This window comes from Cavia porcellus, unplaced genomic scaffold (genome assembly GCF_034190915.1).
Source record: "Cavia porcellus strain 051 isolate PalLab524CR breed Dunkin Hartley unplaced genomic scaffold, mCavPor4.1 scaffold_1, whole genome shotgun sequence".
In the NCBI taxonomy this organism is placed as follows: Eukaryota; Metazoa; Chordata; class Mammalia; order Rodentia; family Caviidae; genus Cavia; species Cavia porcellus.
In genome coordinates this window covers 242,482,772-242,508,149 of record NW_026947484.1, presented here as the reverse complement: position 1 = coordinate 242,508,149, position 25,378 = coordinate 242,482,772, and the positions used below count along the sequence as shown (strand labels likewise).

General features: G+C 36.3%; 1 protein-coding gene, 1 long non-coding RNA gene and 1 other non-coding gene across 4 annotated transcripts in view; 1 reads left to right on the top strand and 2 right to left on the bottom strand.

Annotated features, from left to right (window-relative positions):
- Nucleotides 1-25,378, bottom strand: part of Rad51ap2 (RAD51 associated protein 2) — a 405,597-nt gene that overhangs the window by 305,660 nt on the left and 74,559 nt on the right. The window lies entirely within an intron of this gene.
- Trnak-cuu (transfer RNA lysine (anticodon CUU)) lies at nt 6,927-7,000 on the top strand. Its single transcript has one exon. It is a non-coding gene; the product is annotated as a tRNA-Lys (tRNA).
- Nucleotides 9,683-11,471, bottom strand: LOC134474824 (uncharacterized). The gene is made up of 2 exons (XR_010045708.1): nt 11,375-11,471; nt 9,683-11,243 (listed from the first exon to the last, which is right to left on the bottom strand). It is a non-coding gene; the product is annotated as an uncharacterized LOC134474824 (long non-coding RNA).

The following is a 25,378-nucleotide window of genomic DNA, read 5'->3' as shown; positions in this document are numbered from 1 at the left end:
TTCAGTGCTTGAGGACAGGATCACAATTAGTGATCATGAAAGTATAGAACTTTCAAAAATAACAAAGCAGCATGAAATGACAATCCAGCAGCTTCAATATGATGCCAAGAGAAACAATATAAGACTCATAGGCATCAGTGAAGATGCAGGAGTCAATGCAAATGACAAAACTAAAACATTCACAGAAGTAATAGCAGAAAATTTCCCAAACATAGGGAAAAAATCTGATATGCAGATAAGTGGGGCATATAGAACACCAAACAATCACAATCAACATATATCTACACTCAGACATATAATAAGTAAGATCCCAGACATGCAGCATAAAAACAGAATGTTAAAAGCTGTTAAAGAAAAGATACAATTCACCTATAAAGAAAAGCCGTTTAGAATCACAGCAGACTTTTCAGCACAAACTCAAATCAAGACAAACTTGGAGTGAGGTATTTCAAGTCCTAAAAGAAAACAACTTTCAACCCAGACTGACATACCCAGAAAAAATTCCATTCAAATTTAATAGAGAAACAAGGTATTTCCATGACAAAGAACAACTGAAGACAATCATGACCACCAAACCAACAGTAGAAAGAGTATTGGAAGATGTACTAGATAGAGACAAAAATGACCACAATCCTCAGAACAACAACAAAAAGAAATCATCAGATAGGAAAAGCAATTAACAAAGGGGAAAAGCACAAAGCAAACAACTGGAACATATCATAGCAAAGTCAAGCCAGTATATATCAGTTATATCCATAAATGTAAATGGCCTCAATTCACCTATCTAAATAAATAGGTTGACAGAATGGATCAAGAAACAGGATCCCACAATATGCTGTATACAAGAAACACATCTGACCCAAAAGGAAATTCACAGATTAAAAGTCAAAGGATGGAAAACAATAATCCATGCATCAGGAACCCAGAAAAAAGCAGGGGTAACTATTCTATTTTCAGACAATGTGAATTTCAAACCTAAAGTTATTAAAAGAGAGAAAGAAGTTCACTACATACTTGTTAGTAGAAAAATTCAAGAGGAAGAACTAACAATTATAAACATATATGCATCAAATACAGGAGCACCCAACTATATAAGACAAATACTAATGGACAAGAAAAATCAAATGCACAAAGAACACAATTATAACAGGGGATTTTAACAGCCCATTGTCACAAAGAGATAGATGAACTAGACAAAAAGTCAGCAAAGAAATAATAGAACTGAATCATACCTGTGAACAATCAGATTTATTAGATACAGAGTGTTCCATCCAACCACATCAGAGTACACATTCTTCTCAGCTGCACATGAGACATTCTCCAAAAGAGACCATGTGTTATTCTATAAAACATTCTTAAGTAAATGCAAAGGTATTGAAATTATCCCATGCATAATATCTGACCATAGCACATTGAAATTGGAAATTAATGGCAAAAGAAATTGTAAAACCTGCATAAACACAGGGAAATTAAATAACAACCTTCTTAACAACCAGTAGGCTACAGATGAAATTAAAGAAGAAATAAAGCAACACCTACAATTCAATGAAAATTCAGAAACAATGGGGGATGCAATGAAAGCAGTCTTAAGAGGAAATATACAGCAATAAATTGTTACATCAAGAAAACAGAATGAGCACAAATAAACAACCTAATGCTTCATCTCAGAAAAACAAAAGCAATTTAAATCCAAAGCTCTAGGAGAGGAAATTGTAAAGATTAGAGCAGAAATGAATGCAATTGAAACTAATAAAACAATACAAAGAATTAATGAATCAAAAAGCTGTTTTGAGAGAATAAACAAAATTGACAAACCTCTAGCTAACCTACAAGCCCAAATTCATGCAATAAGGACTGAAAATGGGGAAATTACTAAAGATCCCATGAAAATTCAAAAGATCACAAATAACTACTTTGAAAATCTCTGCTTACATAGAGTGGAAAACACAGAGGAAATGGACAGATTTCTAGAAACATATGCACTACCAAAGCTCAACCAAGAAGATATAGCAATTTTGAATAACCCAATTTTAGCTATTGAAATTGAAAATGTAATTAAAAACTTACCAACAAAAAACAGCCCCGGTCCTGATGGATTCACAGCTGAATTCTACAAGAAATTTAGAGAAGATTTGATGCCAATACTCCTTAAACTCTTCAATGAAATTGAAAAGGAAGCAATCCTCCCTAAATCATTCCTGGAGGCAAGTATCACTCTGATACCAAAACTAGAGAAAGACCCAACCAAAAAGGAGAACTAGAGGCCAGTCTCACTAACGAATATTGATGCAAAGATTCTCAATAAAATACTGGCAAATAGAGTCCAGAAAATCATCAAGAAGATTATACACCAGAAACAAGTGGGATTCATTCCAGGAATGCAGGGATGGTTTAACATACACAAATCAAGAAATGTAATACACCACATCAACAGAGCCAAAAACAGAAACCACATGGTCATCTCAATAGATGCAGAAAAAGCTTTTGATAAATTCCAACACATTTTCATGATAACCTTTAAGAAACTTGGAATACACGGCGTCTATCTCAATCTTATAGGCCATCTATGACAAACCAATAGCCAACATTATACTAAATGGACAAAAACTGAAAGCTTTCACACTAAAATCAGGAACAAGATAAGGATGTCCACTATCATCACTCCTATTCAATATATTTCTGGAAATACTAGCCAGGGCAATCAGACAAGAGAGAGAAATAAAAGAAATAAAAATAGGAAAGGAAAAGTTAAATTATCACTATTTGCAGATGACATGATATTCTATATAGAAGACCCAAAAACTCCATTAAAAAACTACTAGAGATAATAAACAAATTCAGCAGTGTAGCTGGATACAAAGTCAACACTGAAAAATCAATAGAATTCCTGTACACAAACAAAAAACTCACCTAGAGAGAAAATATGGAATTATCACCCCTCAAAATGGCATCTAAAAGTCACATACTTAGGAATCAACCTAACCAAAAATGTAAAAGACCTGTATGCTGAAAATTATGCTATACTAAAAAAGGAGATTGAAGAGTATACTAGAAAATGGAAGGATATTTCTTGTTCTTGGCTAGAAAGAGCCAAGATTGTGAAAATGGCCATACTCCCAAAACTGTTATACAGATTTAATGCGATCCCAATCAAAATATCATTAATATACCTCACAGATCTAGAGAAAATACTCCTAAAATTCATTTGGAAACAGAAGAAACCTAGAATAGCAAAGGCAATTCTGAGCAACAAAGGCAAGGCAGGAGGTATCTCAATTCCTGGCTTGAAACTATACTACAAAGCCACCGTGATAAAATCAGCATGGTACTGGCAAAGAAATAGACCTGAGGATCAATGGAACAGATTAGAAGACACAAACACAACTACAAAGTCACTCCGCCACCTGATATTTGACAAAGGTGCTAAACATGTTCACTGGAAGCCTCTTTAATAAATGGTGTTGGAAAAATTGGCTTTCCACATGCTGAATACTGAAACTAGATCCATGCCTATCACTACGCACAAAACTAAAGTCTAAGTGGATCAAAGACCTAAATATTAAAACAGAGACACCAAATCTACTGGAAAACAAGGCAGGTAGAAGTCTTGGAGACATAGGGGTAGGCAGAGAATTCATGAACAAAATGTAAACTGCATGGGAAACACTTCAAAGAAGCAACAACCGGGATCTCATTTTATTGAAAAGTTTCTTCACTCCAAAAGAAATCACCAACATAGTGAAAAGAAAAACCACAGAATGGGAAAGAATTTTAGCCAGCAACCACTCAGACAAAGGACTTATATCCAGAACATATAAAGAATTGAAAAACATCAAGCCCCCCAAATTCAAAGACCCTCTCCAAAAATGAGCATCTGAGATGAACACACAGTTCTCAGATGAAGATATACAAATGGAAAATAAGTACATGAAGAAATGTTCACCATCACTGGTCATTCAAGAAATGCAAGTTAAAACAGCATTGAGATTTCATCTCACTCCAGAAAGAATAGCTGCCATCAAGAAATCAACTGATAACAAATGTTGGTGAAGCTGTGGGGAAAAAGGAACACTGCTCCACTGGTGGTGGGAGTGTGGGCTGGTGCAGCCACTATGGAAGTCAGCATGGAGATTTCTCAGAAGACTAAGATTGAAAGTTCCATTCAATCCAGCTATTTCTCTACTGGGTAGGAGAAAATCTGAAAAGGTCATATCACAGTGATACATGTGCACTCACGTTCATAGCAGCACAATTTCTAATAGCTATATCTTAGAAACAACCAAGGTGCCCATCCACCACAGAGTGGATGAAAAAGATGTATTATTTTTATTCAATGGAATATTACTCAGCTATAAAAAGGATGATCTTGAGGCCTTCATAAGCAAATAAAAACAACTTGAGGCTATCCTCAGTAATGAAGTAAATAAGAATCATATTTATAAATATCACATTGTGCCTCTAGTGTAAAAAGTAAATAGAAATATATGCATAATAAAATACATGTGTAATTTCCATTGTAAAAAAAGAGGGGAAAAGAAAGTGCTCTAAAGGATATAACTGCATGTATGCTTAAGTGTGTAGGATTGATAACCATATTACTAAGTTTTTGTTGGATTGTTGAGCAGAACAGTTTGCAGTCTCACTGTTTAAATGTCCTCTTTGTATGCTTTACTTTTGTAACTTGAACAACTATTGTTAAGAGGGCAATATGTAATTTATCAACTAGTGCTTTCTTACTGTTTATTTTTTTCAAAATTATGTATTATTTATATGCATTTTCTGTATTGTTTTATTCTTTAAAAATTTGAAAGAAGATATCAGACAGAAATGCATGAAATAGAAAACTGTATAGTTTATAAAGTACAGAAATTACCAGTATAAGACAGAGTATATGAAATTGAGGCAAAAGAAGTGGAATATGATAAATTATTCAAAGGTGCTATAACAAAAATAAGAGAAAAAGATAAAATTATACAGCAGCTACAAGATGACAATAAGAAAGCTAATCTGAGACTACTTGAAGATAAATACTTGAAGATAATGCATTTATTAGCATGTTTATAGAAATTATAGAAGAAAATTATCCAAACATAACAGTTTAAAATACAAGTAAGCAATACATATATAACACTAAACAAATACAACAAATGAAATTCACCAAAGCGTATGTTTATTAAATTACCATATCCCAGAAAAAAACCTAAATGTTAAAAACAGTAAGAAGAAAACAAACCAATCATATGTAAGGGTAAACTAATTAGGCTCATAGCAGACTTCTCAATGCAAACTTTACAAGTCTGAAGGACTCAGATCAAAGTATTTCAAAACCTAAAAGCAAATAACTTTAAATACAAATTAAAACTGCCCTTCAAAATAGATGGACAAGCCAGGGATTATGGTGCACATACAGATGAGATTACAGAATCTCAGCACTTCAGAGGCTGAGGCAGGAGAATTGCCATAGGTGAAAGTCCAATGTGGACGACATAGTGAGTTCAAGGCCAGCTGGAGCTGCATAGCAAGACCTTGACTCAGTTAAAAAAAATATAAACTCATAAGGTGTTTCCACACACACACACACAAAAAAAAACCTTACAACATATATAAATGCTATGCTAGTATTTGAGAAAATATTTAATGATTTTTTTTACAGAAATAACAAAATCACTGACACAGTAAAAACAGAGGAAATGGAAATTCCAAGAAAGGTCAATGAATAAATGACAACAAAAAATGTCAGGAAAAAAAAAAAAAGGATTCACCAATAGATAAAGAAGGCGCAAAAGTAATTGACAATCCAAGTAATATCTGTTAATATTAATGGCCTTGACTCTCTGATTAAAACACTCTAATTAACAAACTGGATCAAAAAACAGAAACCAGCAGTTTACTGCATATAAGAAACTCATTTAATCCTAAAAGATATTTGTTGGGAGCGGGAGCCAGGGGTCTGGCAGTGAACGGGTGTGGAAAACCACACACTAAAGCTGGACCTTAACCAGTTTTTTATCCTGTAGTAACCTTAGCCTTTTAGACAAAGCATCGTGCTGATATTAACCTGGGAATAGCTTTATAACATAAACAATAGAAGTTTTTTTATGGGCCCAAGAACATGTTTACCTCCTGGGCTGTATAACATAAAAGTTTTTTACGGGCCCAAGAACATGTTTATCTTTGCTGTGTGTATAAGAAAGTGTCTTAAAGTGACTTGTACTGTTTTTTGTTTTGAAACATTATAAAAACTCTGGAGTCTTTTAATAAATCGGCTTTTGTCTCTTGAGCAACTGGTCTCTCTGTGTCTTTAGTCTTTCACCTGACTCTTTTCCCGCGCTGGCTGTGGTTCCTGGCGCCCAACATGGGGCTTGAAATATAAGCATTTGGAGCGTTTTTCCAGTAGAAGAAAAATCGGGAGTTCCGAAAAGACCACTGCTACAGACGACCCAGGTAAGTAAAAAAGTAAAAGTAACAGGGAGTGGCATATACACAGGGATTGAGAATGGGTAACTCCCTGTCATCAGAACGGGAACTTTTTAAACAAGTTATTTCCTCTTTGTTAAAGAGTAGGGGCATTCCTGTAGCTAAGCTTCAAATTCATCGGTTTGTTGATTTTGTGTATCAGGTTTGCCCCTGGTTTCCCGAACAGGGAACGGTTAATGTTAAGACTTGGAAAACAGTAGGAAAAAAGATTAAAGATTATTATTGTGCTTGGGGTCCTGAGAAGGTTCCTTTGGATGTGTTTCCGATTTAACCTTTAATTAAGGACTGTTTAAAAGGGGACTCTGAGTCTAGTAAATGGGAAAAAAAAACTCAAAAAAGTTTTATAAGAAAAACCAAATCCTCAGAGAATGTGATATCCTCCTTATACCCCGCCCCCCCCCCCCGCCCTCTGCTCCACCACCACTCTCTGAGCCACCCTGTTACAAGCAGCCCGGCTAGCTCAGTCGGTAGAGCACGAGACTCTTAATCTCAGGGTTGTGGGTTCGAGCCCCACCTTGTGTCAAAAGTTTGTACATGCAGCCATTGCCAATACCAGATCTAAATTTGCCTCTGCCACCATTATTCATTATATGGATGATATTTTAATAGCCCATCAAGATTCTGAGATGCTTTTACAAGTATATGCCTCTCTTCATCAGGATTTAACAAATAATGGGCTGGTCATCACACCTAAAAAGGTCCAAACTTCACCTCCTTTTTCTTATCTAGGTTTTCACTTATATCCACGGTATTTTTCTCCTCAACGATTGTCTGTTAATACTTCTCACTTGCGTACATTACATGATTTTCAAAAACTCTTAGGCAAAATTAATTGGATTCGGCCGTCTCTAAAGTTAACTACTCAAGACCTCCACCCATTGTTTTCCTTATTAGCTGGAGATTCTGACCCAAGTTCACCCCACCAAATGACGGCAGAAGCTCACAAAGCTCTTAAACTGGTTAATAAGGTTCTTCAAAGTGCACAGCTTCATTATTGTGATTATTCCACTCCCTGGTCTCTTATCATCATACCTACGTCTTTTTCCCCTACAGGTGTGTTATATCAGCAGGGAGTTCTCTCATGGATTCATGCTTCACATTCCCTGAAAAGGGCTCTCCCCACTTATGCCTCTTTGGTTGCAAAAAAGGATTATACAAGAAAAAAAATTGTCTATAATGCATTTAGAAAGAGACCCTTACTCTATTATAATCCCTTATACATCTAAACAACTCAAATGGTTGCTTAATATGACTGATTATTTTCCCCTTTCTCTAGCGTCCTATACCAGTCAAATCCAACATCATTATCCCAAGGATAAAATTCTTCAATTTGCCTCTAAAGTTACCTTTTCATTTCCTCAAATCATACGCAAGAAACCCCTTGTTAATGCTATTACTTTATTTTCAGATGGAAGCTCCAATAAAAAAGCTACTTTAGTATCCCCAAATCAAACTTATGTATGATAATTGAGGAGTACTTCAGCTCAGGAGACTAAACTTTATGCTGTTCATCAGGCTTTTATTCTTTTCTTTGATGCTCCCTTTAATTTGTTTTCAGACAGCCAATATGTAGTACAAGCCTTGTCTGTTTTAAAATGCATACCTGTTATCAACACCGCTAATATCATTGTTACACAGTTATTTGGTCTTATTCAATCATCTTTACATTCTCGATCTGCACCTTATTTTGTAAGACATATTCGCAGTCACTCTAATCTTCCAGGCGCTTTGACTCATAAAAATACAATTGCAGATCGAGCCACGCATATTAGACTGTCTGCTGTTTCGCAAGCACAACAGTCACATGCTCTTCATCACCAACCTACACAGGTTTTACGTTATCAATATGGTATAACACGGCAGCAGGCACAAAAAATTGTTAAAAACTGTCCCTCATGTGCGCCTCTCCTTCCAGTACTGCATTTTGGAGTCAACCCTCGAGGACTCCGTCCAAATGACATCTGGCAGATAGATGTCACTCATTATCCTTTTTTTTGGGTCATTAAAATACCTACACATTCCCATAGACACCTTTTCTCATTACATGCTTGTTTCACCTATGGCTGGAGAAACTGCCACCCATGTAATACAAAACCTACTATATTGTTTCTCTATCCTGGGCATTCCTCGATCCATTAAAACTGATAATGGCCCAACATATGTTAGTAAACCCTTTGCCAAATTCTGTCAGACTTTCCATATTAAGCATGTTACTGGACTGCCTTATAATCCTCAAGGACAAGGAATTGTTGAATGTGCTAATCTCTCACTAAAAAACACATTAAAGAAATTAAAAAGGGGGAGATGGTATAAGTATTCTCCCAAAACCCTTCTTAACCATGCTCTTTACGTTCTTAATTTTTTAACTTTTGATGCTTCCAATAGATCTGCAGCTGAGAGACATTGGTCTCCTGATTTGCCCTCCAAGCCAATGGTTTATTGGAAAGACCCATTAACTAATCTATTACATGGCCCTGACCCAGTATTGATATGGGGAAGAGGGTATGTTTGTGTTTTTCCCACAGACGCTGATACACCCAGGTGGATCCCAGAACTCTGTGTACGACATGCCCAAGAGCAAGATAAAAAAATTGCGCAAGACGATGCTTCCACTAACCATGACCTCAAGGACGAGAACAATGACCAGAAGGCCTCCTGCGACAAGAGATGAAACTCTTCTGTTTTTGGATCAACTGTTAAGCACTATTTGGGTTTTGCATACATTTTATATGCCTGTGTGGGCAGATAATTATTGGGCATTTGTACCTAATCCTCCTTTGTTGCACCCTATGTCATGGGTGACAACGATGATGTTACTGTTTATGTAAATAATACTCGTGTCTTAAGTTTTCCTTCTTCCACTCATATACAATCTATCTCTATTGTATATAATTACACTGGAACGTCTCCTTCATTACCCCTATGTTGTTCTAAAACAAATAAGAATTGTACATTAATAGAAAGATACTCTGATTGGGATGGAAACTTTACTAATGGAATGCACTGGGGAGTAGATATGATGTATGTATTTTGCAACAGTAGTGAAACTAGAGTGGGAAAAGGTAATCTCCCTGAACATATTCCAGAATGTAGACAAAAATACCCAAGCAAAAGTGTATATGGACCCTCATGGCGTTTGTGCCATCATAATTATACTATATGTTACAAAGATCTATATGATTGGAGTGATTATAGAGAAACAACCTACAGGCCCCAAAATTTATTATATGGAATATGGACAAAGAATAACATCACCTTTTTTACCATGCTGTGAAAGTTGGTTGCAGCACTTGATTATATTGCTGTTACAAAGAAAAAAGTTGTATGACAACATATAGGGACACAGGATGCTATTTCTGTTAATGGCACAGTAAAAAATGTAACTATCATAGCTTGTGTTTCTAAACCATATGGTGTTATAAGTGGAGAACTTACTGTAAATAAGAACAATAAATCTTATGAAATTACTTGTAAAGATTGCATCTTATCCAATTGCGTTAATGCTTCACGAAACCACTCATCCATATTACTGGTCAAACAACCTCCATTTGTATTTTTACCTGTTAATATCACCACAGAGTGGTATCAAGATCCTTCTGTGGTTATTTTACAAAAATTAACTAACCTTTTAAATCGGGCCAAACGATTTGTTGGGATGTTAATGACTGGAATTGCTGCACTTATTACTTTGATAGCCTCCTTTGCAATGTCCACAATATCTCTTACAGAAAGTGTGCAAACTACATCCTATGTTAATGAGTTATCCCATAATGTTTCTTTGGTTTTGAAAATACAGAAAAATTGGGATAGTCTGATTAAACAAAAATTAAATGCTCTACAAGATACAGTAATAACCTTAGGAGACCAATTATATGCTTTGCAAGTACAATCTTCTTTAAAATGTCGTGCCTTATACAAACATATTTGTGTTACTTCACATAGATATAATGAAAGTGATGTACCTTGGGATAGGGTGAAAAATCATTTGCTAGGAATATTACATAATTCCAATACCTCTCTAGATTTGCTTAAGCTGCATAAAACTATCCAAGATATAACCAATACACCAGCAATAAAAGTTGACATAGCAAAAAAAAACTGAGCAAATATTCAACGCATTAACCAGACATTTCCCAAGCCTCACGGACATTTCACATTTTATCGTTCTAGCTGGTATTGGAGCTCTAGCATTTATTGTCATGATAACAATTTTTCCATATTTTGTGAGAATTGTTGTTGGGCAAATGAGAAATGTGCGTTTGGACTTGAAACATTTTAAGTTAGAATCAACTGCTAATAAAATTCCCATGCAACGCTTTGTCTAAGAAATAAGGGGGATATGTTGGGAGCGGAAGCCAGGGGTCCGGCAGTGAACGGGTGTGGAAAACCACACACTAAAGCTGGACCTCACCCAGTTCCTCATCCTGCAGTAACCTCAGCCTTCTAGACAAAGCATCGCGCTGATATTAACCTGGGAATAGCTTCATAACATAAATAATAGAAGTTTCTCATGGGCCCAAGAACATATTTACCTCCTGGGCTGCACAACATAGAAGTTTCTCACGGGCCCAAGAACATGTTTACCTTTGCTGTATGCACAAGAAAGTGTCCTAAAGTGACTTGTACTACTCTTTGTTTTGAAACATTAAAAAAATTCTGGAGTTCTTCAATAAATCATCTTTTGCCTCGTGAGCAACTGGTCTCCCTGTGTCTTCAGTTTCTCGCCTGACTCCTTCCCGGCGCTGGCTGCGGCAGATATTCGTAGGCTAAATTAAAGGATAGAAAACATTATTTCATGCAGGACTCCAAAAACAATCAAAGGTAGCTATTCTAATATTAGATATGGTAAACTTCAAGCTAAAACTAGTTAGAAGAGGCAAAGAAAGTCACTACATACCAGATAGGGGGACCATCCAACAAAAAAAGGGAAAGTTGATAAATGTATATGCAGAGAATACTGGAGCACCTGCCTTTATGAAACAAACTGCTGAAATTAAAAGATAAAATAACACTATTAAGGGATTTTTAACACCCCACTTTTGCAAAAAGTTAGGTCAACAAAACTGTCAATAAAGAAATATCAGAGCTAAATCACATACTTGAACACATGGATTTAATAGATATTTACAGAGAGTACTTTACCCCTTCTACAACAGAATATATTTTCTTTAAGCAGCACATAGTAGTTTTTAAAAAAGAGGTCACATACTAGTCCACAAAACATGCCTAAACAAATGTAAAAGAATTAAAATAAACCCATGTATACTATCCAACTACTCTGCAATGAAAATAGAAAATGACAACAGAAGACATTTTGGAAAAGGCAGTGCTCCTGGAAAATTAACATAATTCTAAACAACTGATGGGTTACAAAATAAAGCAAGAAAATTAAAAATTTTATGGAAGTTAATGCAATGGCAGTGTCACTCACTGAGACTTTCACGATACTATGAAAGCAGTTCTAACAAGAAAATCCCATTGTAATCAACACTCACATTGGGAAAATAGAACAAGCACAAATAAATAATCTTATGAGAAATCTTAAAACACTTGATAAACAACCACAAACCAGCAGCAAAGCAAAACTAAGGAAGGAAATTATAAAGATTAAAATGGAAATCAATGAACTTGAAATTTTTAAAAAGTACCAAAAAAATAAAATAACTGAATAGTTGCTTCCTTGAAAGAATAAATTAAACATATAAACCCTTAGCCAGACTTACCAAGAGAAAAAGAAAAGACATCTATGCAATTAGAAATGAAAAAGATGAAATGACAACAGACACTGTCAAAATCCAGAAGACAGTAACTACTTTGAAAAATTGTATTCCAACAAATTGGTAAGTTTTGAAGAAATGGACACATTCCAAGATTCACACCAACTATCAAACAAGACATATATATGGTTAACAATCTAATAACAAGCAATAAAATTGACACAGTAATAAATAATCTATCAAATAAAAAATCTCGGAACCACATGGATTCAGTACTAAATTCTACAAACCTTAAGAATGCTATGTTACCAAGACTCCTTAAGTTCTTCAAAGAAATTGAAAGGGATACAGCGGGGAATTAATGTGATAGTCTATCAATGGAGTTCCTTATATCAGCCAATTTTTAGAAAGTCATGATTTTCTTTCTCAATAGTTTAAGAGGTAAAAAAAAATGCATCTGTGATTTTAAAAAACTGTTGCGAAAGTAGAAAAGAAACTCAGTAATGTCATCTAGAAAATAAAGAAATATAAATATCCTCAGGACATATATTTAATAACAAAATATATACTAGTTTTTCCCCTACGGTTAGAAAAGAGACAATAATATCTACTACTGATACAGGACACACCAAGGGACTTGCTTTAGTAATAATGGAAATTAAAATCACAGCAGTAAAACAATTTGCAAGTGAAAGCTTAATGGAGAAGGAAGAAAAATGGGAAAAGGGCTTCAACTTGAACAGTGGACAGGCACACTGCCAGACAGGGGTCAGCCTGGCTAAGAATGGGACTAGTTTTCAGGGCAGCGATGGAATTGGGTTGGCAGGTACTTTCCACTAGGTCATGAGCATGACTAGTCCTGAGACTTCTTTTTTATGCTTTGAGGGGAGATCTGCTCTTAGTGAATGAGATAAATCATCAACTATTGTCATTGTTGGTCTCTTCACAGTGCACTTCTGCTGTTACACTATATCTGGCCCTTCATGACAAAGGAAAAGTGTATTCCATACATCATTAGCAAAAGAGGATATCAGAAAAGGCCATGTCTCGCTTCAGTGGGGAACAGATCAGAGATCAGAGACCCCAAATCCCCTCATCTCCTATCCCATAAAGCTATGGGTCCTATTTCACTACTGACATTTTTATCAAACATTATATTGTAGGTTTCAAACAGTCAGTATGAGTGGGGAGGTTGAGGGAGTTGGGGGAGCAAGAAGGGAAAGGGCCTACACAGTAACTATCCTTAATTTCCTATTAGCTTAAACTGAAGCCCTGTATTACTTACATTGTCCTACTATGACTGATTTTATTTGAATATGGTTTGTTAGACAGCTGTTTTGTCTTGACTGATTTTATTCGAATTTGGTATGCTTGATAGTATTAAGTCTAAGAGTAGAGGCAACTACTCTGAAGATGACAAGATGCAATAAGATACCCATTCCGGTTTGATTACTAACTGCTTTTGAAGTCCTAAAATGTCTCCGATATTTTTTATTAAAATTACTATGTAATGCTATGTTCAATTATATTATGCCTGATGATGTAGACAATTGTATTGAAAATAACAAGAGACAGCATAGTAACCACTATAGATCACCTAATGTGGTTTTATATGTATTTTTCATTTCATGTTTTTCTAGGATTTTTTTTTTGTTGTCTTGTTTTGATCTATTTTTCCTTGTAATACAAAGAGGATAGGTATACATGTAGAGATTCATACATGTGTAGAATTTCTAAACAGTTTACAGGAACAGATTATATAATGCATGATATAATGTACAGATACTCTGAAGAAGAAGAGACATTAAGATACCCAGTGCTAATTCTGTAGTGTTATGATATAAAATCTAGTAATACTATTGTTCACTGTTCAGAGTGATATTAGTCGGGGCTGGAGATTTAGCTCAGCGGCATAAGCGCCTGCCTTGTAAGCAGGCAGTCGTGAGTTCGATCCCTGGTACTGATAAAAAGGAAAAAGACAAAAAAAAAAAAAAAAAGAGTGATATTAGTCTAGTCTCTTATGTTTAATTTCAAAATACGTTAAGGTATGGACAGCTATTTTGAAGAGAACGAGAGACATTATGGCAGCCATTGGTGACTTCCGTATTGTCTGATCTTGAAGAACTAAAAAGCCTTCAAATTCCTGTTCTGATTAGTTTAGTACTATATTGTTCAGTATGTATTCACTGTGTATAAAGATGTGGACAACTATATGGAAGAAAACAAGAGACAATACGATAGACAGTGAAGATCTCCAGTTGTCTTGCTTTGAAATCTGTGTTTCTTAAAATTGTTTCCTTATGATCTGTCTTGTTCTGTTTAATTTTACTTTCTTTAAAATAAATTTTAAAAAGAAGGGAAAGGGATAGGGGAGAGAGAAGTATGAGAAAGCTATCATTAAATACAAAAGATATAACTGTACCTAAGTACTTGAAAAATCTACAGTGAAACTATGAAAATTTATAAATTTGGGATTTCTGGCTATATACCTTCTCACACAGCAGCAGCAATGTACATAAAAACAAGTTTTTAAATTTTCACTTTATTCATATAAAAAGCCAAAATCTACTAAGAGTAACCAAGCTAAAGATTTAATATTGAGCTCCCCTCCTCACATTCGGGGGCCCTGAAAACCAGTCGTGGAAGATCCAGGTAACTGGTCCCTCTCCCTTATGTCACAAGACCAGGTAACAGGGCAGGGAAGAATGTAGGTTACCAGTTCCCTTCACTGCACTGTGGGACCCAGCAGCTGATCCAGCAGGAAGAATCCAGCAGGAGGGACTGGTTCCTCTCCCTACACTGTTGGCACTATGTAGCAGGGGATACAATGGCCACATAGTAGGACCCACCTAGGGTGCATAAAATGGACAGGCAGGGCTAGCAAGGAGGGAGAGTGGGAAGCAACACTAACAATACAAGTAGGTAGGTGGTAAGCTAGGTGTGCCAGCATGGTGCCTGGGGACCAGACACACACAATAGAAACAGGAGAGTGGGGCCACAACTGTTCTTTTCTCTTTTTTAAGTTTTAATTTTATCTTTAGCTTTGTTCCTATTATTCTTTTCCTTTTTTCTTCCATTTTTCATTATCCTTTTTTTAACTCTCTCTTTTCTAAATCACTGGAGAGAACCCCACAGAAAACTAATCTCTCCCCCAAAGTCAGATACCAAGGTTCAGATAACCCCTTGCTTACTCCTTCACTGTTTCTTTTCTGCCCTCTTCTATAGTTTCCCAAAGCCTATGTGGCCATCCTTTGTCCTCCAGCCTTGCTGCTGCTTCCTTTTTGATTATCATTGTTTTATCCACGGTTTTTCTTAAACTATCCCACCACAGGTTAAACACTCTGTACCATGGGGAAACACTTTGCATACAAACTCCTTATTTAAAATCAATTCTGTTATATAACTGTAGACTTTGTTCCCATGTTTCAAGGTACAAAATTAATAGTTACCACAGTCTGTCAGTTTCTAAACTGTGCTTGATGCTATTATTATTCCCAATTATACTATTTTAGCTAGTATGTCATATCTGTTGTAATCAGTCATTCTCCTTTCCGTAACAATACTGGGAAGCTCTGGAGTAATAACCTCATCACACCCCAACACCAAAAGACTGGGAACTAAGCCAAACAGATACCAACATCCCACTTGTAATTAATTGGAAAGATAGAATCTGGAGGTAGAAAAAACCAAGAACTTCCTACACATGGAAGACACGCCTAAAGAACAGACTTTTCCTAGAAAGGCCTTGTTACTAGTAATACAGCTACCTACTAAAAAACCTTCCAGGATCAACATGGAAAAGAGAACAAAAATTTTTTTTTAAATAAAAAAAAAACAAGACACAGAAGCAAAATGCAATCTCAGCCCTCCAGCCCTCCAGCCCTCCCATCAAGTCTGGGAGACATCGAGATAGAGGAAAACTGAAGACACTCACCTAAAATTTCTAAAATGACAGTAACTGAAGTGAAGGAACAAACCATGAAGCCTTAGAGAAAATCATACCAGAAATAATCTCTCAGGTAAAAAAAAAATAATGACAACCAAAATGAGAGAATTGCTCAGCAAATCTAGAGTAGGCATAGATAAAATAAAATTAGAGGAGCATAGAAAAATTATCTAAACCTTGAATGAACCAGACAGGAAAATGTATGAAACAAATTCAAACAGATATCCAGGAAATTAAAAATTCCATTGAAAACTGGCAAAACTGCTTGATTAAAACTGAAAACAGACTTTCAGACCTAGAAGGCAGAATTGCTGCTAGTGATCACCGAAAGAGTTTTGGCCCAGACAGGACACTGTAGCCAGTAAAGCCTCAGGCGGAACCAAGGAGCTCCATCTTCCCCACCCCAGGAGCTCCATCTTCCCCACCCCTAGGAATTTACCTCTGGTGCCAAAAGAATACCAATGGGCTACCTGTGCATCCCTAATGTCCCTTAGGTACCACCCCCAACCTAAGCTACATGTATGCCTCCATTCCATGTGTTCCACAGGGAGATCGCCGACCCCAGGGGGAGATGCCATGCCCCTGGGGTTTGGGGGTCTCTCCCCACATTCTCAAAATAAAGGTCATTTATATTTCATATTTCTTATCTTTTCAGCCACTGGCCCCCCCACAATTCTATCAGTCACAAAAGCAAATCTCTCTCTCTCTCTCTGTCTCTGTCTCTGTCTCTGTCTCTGTCTCTTTCTCTCTCTCTCTCTCTCTCTCTCTCTCTCTCTCTCTCTCTCTCTCTCTCTTTGGTACTAGGGAACTAACTCACGACCTAGTACTTGCCAGAAAGGCACTTATGCCACTAAGTTAAATCCCCAGCCCAAAGATCTCTTTAAAATAACAGAGATCAGAAAATAATTATTCTACAGCTGTAAGATGATGCAAAGTAAAATAATATAAGCTGGGAGATGTCAATGAAAAAATCAAGTCAACACAAATGACATAAAAACACTATCGGCAGAATAATAGAATCTGACATACAGATAAATGAGGCATGTAGAACTCTAACTAACCATGACCAAAATAAATCTACAAACACATATAATAATCAAGATACTAGAAATTCAGCACAAGAACAGAATATTAAAAGCTGTTAAAGAAAAGAAACAGATCACCTATAAAGGAAAGCCATCAGAATCATGACATACTTCTCAATACAAACCCTCAAGTCAAGAAGAGATTAGCATGAAGTATTTCAAGTCATGAAAGAAAACCACTTCCAACCCAGACTGTTGTACCCTGCAAAACTATCTTTCAAACTTAGTAAGGAAAACAGGTACTTCCATGTCAAAGAACAACTGGAGAAGTTCATGTCCACCAAAGAGTACTAAAGATATTCAGGACACAAACAAAAATGACCACAATTCCAAGAATGAAAAGCCAAATAGGGCAAGCAATTAAACAGAGGGGAAAATCTGGGAACCAAAAACAGGTAATAACATGAAAAAATAAGCCAGTCTATATCAGTTATAACCACTGACATAAATGGCCTCAATTCATCAGTCAAAAACAAAAACAAAAGCCTGATATAATGGATCAAGAAACAAGGTCTAACACCATGCTGTATATAAGAAACCCATTTAACTCAAAAAGAAATTCATATACTGAAGTCAAAGAATGAAAAACAATACTCCATGCAACAAGAACCCAGGAAAAGTAAGACGTAGCTACTCTGCAGAAAATGTGAACTTCAAACCAAGAATGATCAAAAGAGATACAGAAAGTCACTACATACTTGCTTGGGGAAAAATTCAAGAGGAAGAGATAGCAATCTTAAATATACATGTACCAGATATGGGAGCACCCAAAAATATAACACAAATATAGACTTGAAAAATCAAATAATCAAATACCTAATTGTATTGGGTCACTTTAATAACCATTATTGCAAAGCAACAGATCAACTAGACAAAAATTAGCAAAGAAATATGGGAACTGAACCAAGCTTGAGAACACAAGAACTTAGTAGATGTTCATAGAATGTTCCACCCAAAAGCATCAAAATGCATCCTTCTCAGCTTTATATAGCATATTCTCTAAAACAGACCATATACTAGCCCATAGAACATGCCTAAGTAAATGAAAAGGAATTGAAATTATCCCATGAATATTATCTGATAATAGTGTAATGAAACTGGAAATTAATGGCAAAATAAACCACAAAAACTCCATGAACACATGGAAATTTAATAACACCCTGCTGAACAGCCAGTGGATCACAGATGAAATTAAAGAAATTAAAATATGTCAACAATTAAACAAAAATGAGATACAACATGCTACAACCTGTGGGGTGCAGTGAAAGCAGCCTTGAGAGACTGGTGAATTCTTACATCAGGGAAACATATAAGCATTAAAAAATTTTAGTGTTCACCTCAAGCTTTTAGAAAAAGCAAACAAGTAAAACCCAAAGCCCATGTAAGGGAAGAAATTATAAGCATCAGAACAGAAATTAATTCAATGGAGACTAACAAAACAATACAAAGTTTTACTGCATTGAAGAGTTGATTCTTTGAAAGAATAAATCAAATAGATAAACTCCTAGCCAACCTTATCAAAAAGGAAAGAAAAAGTTTAATTTCATGTAATAAGGAATGAAAAGTCAAAAATCACTACAGATCTTTTAGAAATTCAGAAGTTTATCAATACCTCTCTGAAAATCTTTACTTGCATAAAATGGAAAACACAGAAGAAATGGAGATTCCTAGATATGTATGAATTAATATAGCTGAATCAAGAAGACATAAAAATTATGAATAACCCAATATTAGTTATCAGAAGCTGAAAATGTAATTAAAAACTTACAAAAAACAAAAGTCCAGACCCTGATCAATTTACAGTTGATTTCTACAAGACATTCAGAGACAATTAATGCCAATACTCCTTAAACTATTTAATTAAATTGAAAGGGAATCAATACTCCCTAACTCATTCCTGGAAGCAAAAATTATCATGATACCAAAACCAGAGAAAGAACTCGTCCAAAAGAGAGAACTAAGGCCAATCTCCTATGAACATTGATGCAAAAATCCTCAATAAAATACTAGTAAACAGAATGTAGGAAATCATTAAGATTATACACCATTTTTTCATTGGATTCATCCCAAGAATGCAAGGATTCAGTACATGCAAATCAATAAATGTAATACACAATATCAACAGAGCCAAAGATAAGAATTACATGATCATCTCAAGAGATGCAGAAAAATATTTTGATAAATTCCAACACTCATTCATAAAAAAAAAAAGACCTACAGAAAATCAGAACAGATGGTGTCTACCTCAGTCTGACAAAGCCATTTATGACAAACCAACAGCAAACATCAAACTAAATGGAAAAAAACTGAAAGCTTTCACTCTAAAATCAGGAACAGGAAAAGGTTGCCACTATCACCATTTCAATTCAGTATAGTTCTGGAAACATTAGTGAGAGCAATTAGACAAGAGAGAGAAATAAAAGAAATAAGGATAGGAAAAGAAGAAGCTAAATTATCATTATTTGCTGATAACATGATATTCTACATAGAAGATCCCAAAAACTGCACCAAAAGACTTCTAGATTTAATTACCAAATTTCATAGCATAGTTGGATGCAAAGTCAACACTCAAAAATCAATAGCATTCTTGTATACAAACTACAAACTCACTGAAAGAGAAATTAGGGAAACCACACCCTTTACAATAGCATCCTAAAATTGAAATACTTAGAAATCAATCTAACAAAGGAAATAAAATATCTCTATTTTGAAAATATAGTACTCTGAACAAGTCTGATTGAATAGGATATCATAAAATGGAAAGCTATCCTTTGTTCCTGGATGGGAAAAACCAACATGGTGAAAATGGCCATTCTCCCAAAATTGTTACACAGATTTAATGTAGTTCCAATCAAAATATCATTAGAATATCTCACAGACCTAGAGAAAACATTCCAAAATTCATTTGGAAACAGAGGAGACCTGGAAGAGCAAAGGCAATCCTAGGCAACAAAGGCAAAGCAGAAGGCTTCACAACCCCTGACTTAAGGCTGGTGGTTTAGCTCAGTGGCACAAACACTTTACCTGGCAAGCATGAGATCATGAGTTTAGTCCGTAATGCTGAACAAAACAAAAATCCTTGACACAAATTGTGCTACAGAACTACTGTGATATAATAAACATGCTGATGGCAAAACAAAACAACAACAATAACAACAGAAACAGACCTGAGGATCACTGGAACAGTTTAGAAGATGCAGACATAACTACAAAGACACTCGGTCACCTTATTTTGACAAAGGGCCAAACATGTTCACTGGAAGAAAGATATAGCCCTTTAATACCTGGTACTGTAAAAACTAGCTATCTACATGTTGAAGACTAAAACTTGACCCATGTCTATCACCATGTACTAAACTAAAGTCAAAATGGATCAAAGCTTTAATATTAAAACACAATCTTCTAGAAGAGAAATCTTGAAAGACTTCTCGAAGACATGGATAGGCAGAGATTATGAACTAAATCCAAAGTGCACAGGAAATACTTCAAAGAATTAACAACTGAGACATAATTTTATTAAAAAGCTGTTGCACATCAAAAAAAGTCACCAACAGAGTGAAAACACAACCTACAGAGTGGGAAAAAATTTCAGCCTATTGTCCCTCAGACAAAGGACTTCTAGCCGGAACATATAAAGAACTGAAAAAAATCGAACTCCCCAAACTCAAAGACTCAATCCAAAAATGGGGATCTGAGATGAATACACACGTCTCAGATGAAGAACTATGAATAGAAAATAAATATCTGAAAAAATGTTCAAATTTACTGGTTATTTGAGTGATGCAAGTTAAAACAACACTGAGATTCCATTTCACCCAGAAAGAATGACTGTCAGGAAATCAACCAATAATGGAGGCACTGTGGGGAAAAATGAACCCTTCTCCACTGTGGGTAAGAATGCAGATTCGTGCATTGTGGAAATCAGCGTGGAGATTTCTCAAAATACTAGGATTAAAGATTCCATTCTATCAGCTATTCTACTTCTGTGTATCTTCCCAGAAGAATTAAAAACATCATACCACATGTGCACCCATGTGTATAGCAACACAATTTGTAATAGCTAAATCTTGGAAACAACCCAAATGTTCATCAACCAAGGAATGGATGAAAGAGAGGTCATCTTTGTATATAATGGAGTACTATCGAACCATAAAGAATAATGAACTTGAGATTTTTATAGGTAAGTGGTTGCAACTTAAGATTATACTCATAAATGAAATAAATCAGACTCACATTTGTATACATCATATGGTCTCTCTGGTGTGAGAAATACAAAGGGTAAATAAGGTCTGGAATGTACAACCTATATTGTAAAATGGGGAAAAATTATTTAACGGGAAAAAGGAACTAGGATGGGGTAGAGTGGAAAGGAAGGGAAGAAAACAGAAGAAAATGTAAGTTAGATATACTGTTGGTGTCTCCTAGTACATTAAAAAGGAAGGCATCTGCTAATATCAATTGGAGAATTTTTAATTTCCTTATCTTATACTCTGACAAACTCTTTTAAAGATGACAATATGCAATGTATTAACTATTGTTATTTTTCTATTATTTTGTTATGAAATTCTACCTTTTTCCATAAAATTAAAAGAAATTTTAAAAACAAGATTTAACATTGGATAATAAACTGGAAGGGCAGAGATGGAAGACTCACAGTATTAATAATGACCATATTTTCCTGGAGCAAAAACTAACAAGTTGTACAAAACAGAGCCTGAAAGTGAACTACATATAGAGGAATCCTCAATTTGTGACAAACATACAGTGCAGAGAGGTGGGGAAAATAAAAGTATTCTGTATTCAATCTTTTTTCTGGTGGAGAGGAAAAAGAATCCTGACTCTTTATTTCACATTACACTCAAAATTCATTCCTCACATTTGAATCTAAATGTTAAAGGTAAGGCAATAACATTTCCAGAAAATAACATGAAATCATCTTTACAAGAGAACATAACTCAGAATGCATAACTACATACAAAGTTCTATGCCTTGAAAGATAGTATGGAGGTCCAAAAGAGCCAAAACACAGAGGAAGAAAAATTGTTTGCAACATTTAGAACCGAGGAAGGCAGAATACACAGACCATTGTTTCAAAATAATCAGGAAAAACTTATACACCTACAGTGGGCAAAGAACCTGACAGACCTCCCAACAAGACTATCCTTAAACAGCCAAAAAACACACAAAAAAGCTGTTCAACTGGAAGGTTTCTGTGCAAAATGGAAATATGCAATCTCCTTGTTCAAAAGCAAGGGAGGAAGTACTTTTAAGAAGCATATAAATCTACTCCCTTTCTTCACTGTTTCTTTTGACATACCATGTAAGTTTTATTTGCTACTTATTGTTATTTTAAGAAAAATTAGAATTTTAAATTATTGGCACAAAATATACAGTTCATCTTCATATTGTGCAATGCTAGACTTAAGTGAAAATGTCAGATCATCTAATTGAATGCCGACTCTCCAGAGTTACACAATTTCTTCTGTGTCTCATACTCAAAGTGTGCTTCTAGAAAGATAGAAAAGAAAAATGCAAACCAGAATCAGGAAGATGGAAAGAGGTAGCGGAGACCCAAGGCAAACAGCCTGTCTAGAAAACATTCCTACCACAGGACATATGGAGATACCAGGTGGCCACGGTCCCACCTTAAACACACAGCATTGCTGTGCTGTTTTTGAATCCCAGGCTGAGCCCCTGACCAGACACTGCACTCAGCCAGCCTAAGGAAGTCAGTCCACTTCTCATGGACTCCTACTCTAAGCCCAGAGCAGCAAACCCCCAAACCTTTTGAGCTCCAACCAGAACATCCTTTGTAACTGGTCATACCTGAATGTGAAGACTGTCCCAAGGAGATGCACCCCATCACAGTACCACCATCAGGAAACAGGGAGAGTGGCCACCATGCCTGGCCCCAAGGTCCTGCAAGCTGTGCACACAGGACAGTCCACGTGCCCATATCAGGCCTTCATAAGACACAGGGCCACAGTGCCTCTCCCAGGGAGCTGCAGGAGGCTCTGCTGCCACCACTACAGGGATCAGGAAGTGAGAGGTTGAGATCTGACTCCAGTGGGGCAGCAGGAGTGAGACTGAGTAGGAGCCAACCCTCCAAACCCTAGCATCCTCTCAGTGTGCTAACAGATTTCACTTCCAAAGCGCAAATGATTAAAAATTTCAACATAGCAACTACAGAGCAGTAACCACCATGCACAGGGTGCTCCGTGACTCATGAGCCATGCCATACACTGTGAAGTCTGATCTGCTCCAGACGCAAAGAATCTACCCTACAGGGCACCATCCACATGTGGGTGTGTGTATCAGGATGGATCCGTTCTTCCAGAGAAAGGGCTGATTGTAGACCAGGGAAAGGAAAGTGAGAAGGCAGGCTTACTGGAGACAGAGCTCAAAGGAGAGGAGGAACAGAGCAAGAGGAAGGAGGAGCCTGTGTGGTGATGCTTCTGCAGGCCACAGCTGGGACAGGTTGGATGTCAACTAGTAACTGAATCCATTGTAACACATTGGAAATAACCCACCAACATTATCATATTTGTAATGAAATATGAGAGGAAAGAGGGGAAAAGGAAGGAAAGAAAAAAGGGGAAGAGATGGTAAGTGAGAGGGAAGGGAGACAGAAGGGAGAAGAGGAAAGGGCACTTGCTACCACTGAAAGTGGCAATTACTCTGACCCTTTAACTCTGAAAACTGGGTGATCAGAGAAAAGATTGAAGCATTTGCCCTGCATTTTAAAAACTAACTATAATTTCTGCCACTGGATGAGTGAGATCTGTTTTCATGGAAGAAGGTATAATAAATATAGAAGCAATTCATTTTAAAATATAAAGTAACCCTTTTGAAGTAGATCAGCCCAAGGACAGGACGCTCATCAGATGCACTCTGCTGGAACAGGGATGCCCATTCTACCAGAGACTGACTGTTAACTGTGAGGGGAAAACCTGCCACAATAGCAAGATCTTGTGATCACTCAACTGCGAGCTCAGAACTATCATTGTAAAGGAGAGGTGAAAATGGATCTTTAAAAGCTAGGATTTTTTTTAAAAAGAGAAATTGTTTCTCCAAGCTTCCTTACATGGACAATGTAAATTGCCACAGTCAGCCCTGCGTAGGAGGATTCAACGCTTCTCACCCTCTGGGTCAAACCACGGGGAAATCTATATAATGCATCATGTTTGTCATTATTTTCCCCTTCTATAAACTGGAGTGCTTCCTTCCACTTGAAGGGAAGGAGAGGAGGGCTGGCCTCCCTCCCAATTTGGCCAAACTGTAAGTCAATTCATTTTTCCATCTTCATGAATTTTTCTTATAGTTCATTGCTGGGTGGGTAAAGAATTCAGACACCTGCCCATCAGACAAGAGCATCAGTAACAGTGCTGCTGTATATCCACGGCTCTGGTACAGCAACTTGTGAAAGCCACTTTGCCAAAAAATGATTATGTGAATTTAACTGAGCCTTTAAAGCTATGCTACAGTTTATGGGAAATAGAAAGGGTGAAGATATGAATTAAAGCACACAGACAAACTCTCAAAATTCAGACACAATGCAAAATTTCTATTCAAAGTATGTGTTAGAAAATGCATGCAAACTGCTGTGAATTTTGTAGGTTTAATCATAGTATTTTGCTTAAGTGACAGAATGTCCTCATTATTAGATGTGTGCCAAACTGCAATTCGTTCATCTCTGAAATGATTCTGCAAACAGATAAAATGTTAGCAACTTTTGAATTCTGTTACAGGGCACTTGGATGCTCATTGCACAATTCTTCCACTTATTGGTACATCAGGAAGTTTTTATACAGGAAATCGAAGTCATACTTAGAGCTCACTACCTTTCTCTGCAGGGACTAACAATATTCTTCAAACAAAACCTTCTAAGGAAGCCAAAGGAAATAAAGCAGAAGACAGCCAGGTTGTTCTGAGATAAGCAGGCTGATTAAGAATCCTCCCAAGGAATGTAAACATTAGATAGTGCAAACAGGTACTAATAAAAAACTTGTAAGTACTCCTGATTAGCAATTCTCAAACCCACTGCAGTGGCCCCCTGAAGTTTCCTTAGGAATTCAAGTGAAAGCCTCTTGAGACCTGACTCACAATAAAATCACAGTGAGCATGAGGTTAGGGTGCTAGACCCAGTCCTTATG